Source organism: Symphalangus syndactylus, chromosome X (genome assembly GCF_028878055.3).
Source record: "Symphalangus syndactylus isolate Jambi chromosome X, NHGRI_mSymSyn1-v2.1_pri, whole genome shotgun sequence".
NCBI classification, from domain to species: domain Eukaryota; kingdom Metazoa; phylum Chordata; class Mammalia; order Primates; family Hylobatidae; genus Symphalangus; species Symphalangus syndactylus.
Genome location: NC_072447.2, coordinates 80,436,780 through 80,441,945, shown reverse-complemented (window position 1 = coordinate 80,441,945; position 5,166 = coordinate 80,436,780). Strand labels below are relative to the sequence as shown.

At 37.8% G+C, this 5,166-nt stretch overlaps 1 non-coding gene across 1 annotated transcript; it reads left to right on the top strand.

Moving 5' to 3' along the window:
• Window positions 1–3,811: 3,811 nt before the first annotated feature.
• LOC129476625 (U1 spliceosomal RNA) lies at window positions 3,812–3,975 on the top strand. Its single transcript, XR_008655048.1, has one exon. It is a non-coding gene; the product is annotated as a U1 spliceosomal RNA (small nuclear RNA).
• The last annotated feature ends 1,191 nt before the right edge of the window (window positions 3,976–5,166 follow it).

Here is a 5,166-nt window from a genome sequence, read left to right as displayed (position 1 = left end):
AAAAATACAAAAAATTAGCCAGGCGTGGTGGCGGGCGCCTGTAGTCCCAGCTACTGGGAGAGGCTGAGGCAGGAGAATGGCGTGAACCCGGGAGGCGGAGCTTGCAGTGAGCCGAGATTGCGCCACTGCACTCCAGCCTGGGCGACAGAGCGAGACTCTGTCTCAAAAGAAAAAAAAAAAAAAAAAGAGGATTAGAAAGGCTTTTTACCTGGTTGGGGAGAAAGTATAGAATACTTATGAGAAAATAAATCAAATCGGAAGACAGACCTCGGAGGGGAAGTGTCTGGCTGGATGTGGGAAGTGAGAGCAGAATGTGAGCACATTTTCTGAGACATGTGATAGCTGAAGAGAGGAGCTTCTTAGGCATTATTGTCCGCTGCAGCATGTGGATACAGAGATGGAGAAGGAAGCTGTTTTTCATTAAATGAGATACATGAAACAAGAGAAAATAGGCCCTAACCTCCATCCCCAAATGTGTAAGGCCAGTACTGGTGGCCCCAGACAAAGCTGTTACTATCCCTTGGAGGTCTTTGCTTCTTGCACAAGAAACCTTGTCAGCACCCTTACTGGCAGGGCAGCAACATTGGCACTATGCTCCCATATTTGTTCCAAAGAATTGGGTACCACCTTAAAACTGGGAGGCTAAGGGGCTCTGGGGAACAAACAGGATAATGGCAATTTGTGACAACACAATATTTATACATACTTTCTCTTTCCTTCCTCCTATCTGCCACCCCTACTTCCTTGCCCTTAGCTTAGAGGGAGGGACTTGTTCGTGTATTAGAGGCTGATTGACTGCTGTGGGGGAGATATGGAATGGCAGGCTTCTCATCATCTTGCATCCTGATTGTATTTCCAATCATCCTAGCACATGATGATTTACCGTTTAAATTCAATCTCTGAAGTCGAATTTCAGTTTACCACTTACTATCTGTGTGTGTCCTTGAGCAAGTTACTTAAACTCTCTGTACCTCAGTTTCTTTATCTGTAAATGAGAATAATAATAACAGCACTCTCTTCATTGGATTAATATATTAAATAAACTAGCATGCTTAGCACAGGCCTGCTCATCAACAGCTCATCCTACAACAGAAGGAACAGAAGGGATTAACCCCAGTGTCTAACTACAGACTATGTTCTGTATAAGAAGTGTTTAATAAAAGTTAGCTAATATGATGATGATCTAGAGAAATAGACACCTGATACATTGCTAGTTAAAGCCTCTCATAGTACTGATCAACATAAGCATGTAAGGAAACTGTCCCGGATAAGAAAGAGCCATGCAAAAGAATTAGAGGGAACAGTACCTGGTACTTTCACAAGACTAGGAATACTGCGTATTCTCAACTACCAGACTGGAAAGTCTCTCAATTCTCTGAGCAATATACAAAGTGCTGAAAAGAGATTTACCTAACTAGTGGAGAGTAATGGGCCCTAGACTAAACACAGCTTTGGTCTCATCTAAGACCAAAGCTTAAAAGCAAGACCCCAAAGTATGAAATGACAAGCAACTTAACTGCATCCCAGAACAAAGCTCAGGAAAAATTATGAGAATACAAAAATACTCGGCACTCAACGAGCTAAAACTCATCATGTCTTGGCATCCAGTTAAAACCTAGCAAACAAACAAAGAACCAAGAAAACGTGACAATAACAAGGAGAAAAATCAATCAACTGAAAGTGACCCAGAATTCACACAGATGCTTAAACTAGAAGAGAAGAATATTAAAAGTTATAATAACTGTAGTTCATAAGCTCAAGAGTCAAGTCGACATGGAAGATACAGAAAAAATGTAAATCAAACTTTTGGAGATGAGCACTACTACATCTTTTCTTTTTTTTTTTTTTTTGAGATGGAGTCTCGCTCTGTCACCCAGGCTGGAGTGCAGTGGTGCAATCTCAGCTCACTGCAAGCTCCGCCTCCCGGGTTCACGCCATTCTCCTGCCTCAGCCTCTCTGAGTAGCTGGGACTACAGGCGCCCGCCACCACGCCCGGCTAATTTTTTTTTTTTTTGTATTTTTAGTAGAGACGGGGTTTCACCGTGGTCTCGATCTCCTGACCTCGTGATCCGCCTGCCTCGGCCTCCCAAAGTGCTGGGATTACAAGCGTGAGCCACTGCGCCCGGCCGATGAACACTACAATATCTGTGATGGAAAATGCACTGGATGGGATTAACAGTATATGAGACATTGCAGGAAAAAAAGATTAGTGAACTTAAAGACATGGGAATATAAGCTGTACAAAGAAAAAAATGTAAGAAAAATGAACAGAGCAACAGAGAACTATAGGACAATGTCACGCAGCCAAATATATGTGCAATTGTTGGCCCTGAAAGAGAGAAAATAAAGGAGGGAGGGACAGAAAAAATACATTTGAATAAATAGCCACTGAAATCTACCCATAATTGCTAATAATTTAAGCCCACACATCCAAGAAGCTGAACACACACCAGGCACAAGAAACGTAGAGAAAGCTACACTAAGGCTCATCACAGTAACATTTTACAAAACCAGTGAAAAAGAAAAAAATCTGAAGAGCAGTCAGGAAAGACAGAGGGGCCACACGTTGCATACAAAGGGACTGAAATGAGGATGACAGCAGATTTCTCATCAGAAAAAAATGCAAGTGAGAAGACACTGGAGCAACATTTTTGAAGTACTAAATGAAAAATACTGCTAACCTAGAATGCTATGCCCAGTGAAAATGTCTTTCAAAAATGAAGGCCAAAAAGAAGGAAAGGGGAGCAAATTCATGAGGCCAATAGAAAACATAACACAAGATGGTAAATTTAAACCTAACCATATCAATAATGACATTGAATATAAATGGTGCCAACATGCCAATTAAGAGACAAAAACTACCAGACTGGATACGAAAGCAAGACTCAACTATATATTGCCTATAAGAAACCCACTTTAAATATAAAGACACATCATAGCTTAAACATAAAGATGGGGGCAGTATACCAAGCTAATCACAATAAAGACATAGTTGTTATATTAATATCAGACACACTAGACTTCAGAACAAAGAATATTACCATTGATAAAGAGCATCATGTCATAATGACAACTCCTTGAATTTATGATGAGTAGGTAACAAAATTCTGTGTTTGTGCACCTAAAAGCAGAACTTCAAGATGCGTGAAGCAAAAATGAATAGACCTACACAGAGAAATAGCTGCATCAACAATTCTAGGCAAAGATTTCAATACCCCTCAATATACTGTTGGTAAAACAAGGAGACAGAAAGTCAATGACAATATAGAAGACTCAAGCATCACTATTACCAACTTGACCTAATTGTCACATGTAGAACCGTCCACCCCACAACAGAAGATTATGCATTATTTTCAAGTGTACATGGAACATTTACCGAGAGAGACTGTATTCTGTGCCATAAAACAAGTCTCAATGCATTTTAGACAATTCCAGTAACACAAAGTGTGTCCTTCAACCACATACAATAAAATTAAGTTAGAAATTAACAAGAGAGATATTCAGAAAATCTACAAATATTTAGGAACCAAATAATGTGCTTTCAATTACCCTATGAATCAAATAAAAAATCATAATGAAAATTAGAAAGTGCTTCGAACTGACTGAAAAGGAAAACACAACATATCAAAATTTGTGAGAGGCTGGTAAAAAAAAAAAAAGAGTCGGGAAATTTCATAGCAGTAAAAACACCTCTATGAAGAAAGGTCTCAAATCAATGAGCTCAGAAAACATGTTAATAAATGAGAAAAAGGAAAACAAATTAAATTAAACAGAACAAAGGTAATGGTAAGTGTCAGAGTAGAAATAATACATCCTCACCTGTCAGGGGAGATACCATGAGCACAAAGGTGGTTTTCCTAGATTGAGGCTCATCTATTGCACCCTGGGTGTGCTGACACCCGATATTTCCCCAAACAGGGGAGACTCAACTGCATAAATTGTGTACATGGGGGACTGAGTTTGCACTTTCCCTGATAAAATAAAAAAAAAGAAGTCAACGTGATACAAAGCAGAAAAACAATAAAGAAAATCAATGAACCCTAAATCTGGTTCTTTCAGAAGAGCAATAAAGTTTATAAATCTCTAGCCAGATAGATCAAGAAAAAAAAAAAAACGACTGAAGATACAAACTACCAATACTAGGAAAAAAGAGAGATGACATCCCTACAGATCCTATGTTTATTAAAATGGAGAAATTTGAACAACTTTATGTCAACAGATTCAATAACTGAGATGAAATGGAACAATTCTTTAAAGGCACAAACTACCAAGGCTCATCCCAGAGGGAGATCATCTGAATAACCCTTTATCTAGTAAAGAAATTTAATTGGCAATGAAACACTTTCTTAACAAAGAAAGAAAACCTCAATCATAGATGGTTTCAAGAATGAGTCCATATATGAAACCACATGGAATTATACAGAAGTATGTAAACAGGATCACATACTTCTCAAATCATTCTATGAAGCCAGAATTACAGAAAAGAATGAATTTGGGCCTCTACTTCATCCTGTATACAAAAAAATTATCCAAAATCAGTCAATGACTTAAATACAAATGCTCATACCAAAAAACTCTTTGAAGAAAACATAGTGGTAAACTTTTATGCCCTTGGATTAGGCAATGGATTCTTAGATATGACACCAAAATCATGAGCAACAAAAGAAAAATAGATCAATCAGATTTCATCAAAATTGAAAATGCTTATGCATAAAGAACAGCATAAAGTAAAAAAAGAAAACATTGTATAGAATGATAGAAAATAGTTGCAAATTACGTATCTGACAATGGTTTACTATTCAGAATATATAAAGAATTCCTATAGCTCAACACAAAAAAGAAGAACAACCTAATTAATTTTTTAAATGAGCAAATGACTTAAGAGACATTTCTCCCACTAAGCCCATGAGATGATGCTCAATATCATTAGTCATCAGAGAAATGCAAATGGAAACTACAATGAGATACCACCATTAACGCTTTACATACACATCTGTAATTTTAAAAAAAAAACTTTTCTTGAAGCAAATAAGAAGCATTGGTAAGGATGTAAAGAAGTTGAAATTTTTGCACATTGCTAATGGGAATGTAAAATGGTGCACCTCTGTGGAAAAGCTTGCGGTCCCTCAAAGAGCTCTTTCCATAATGTATACAAAGATCAAAACG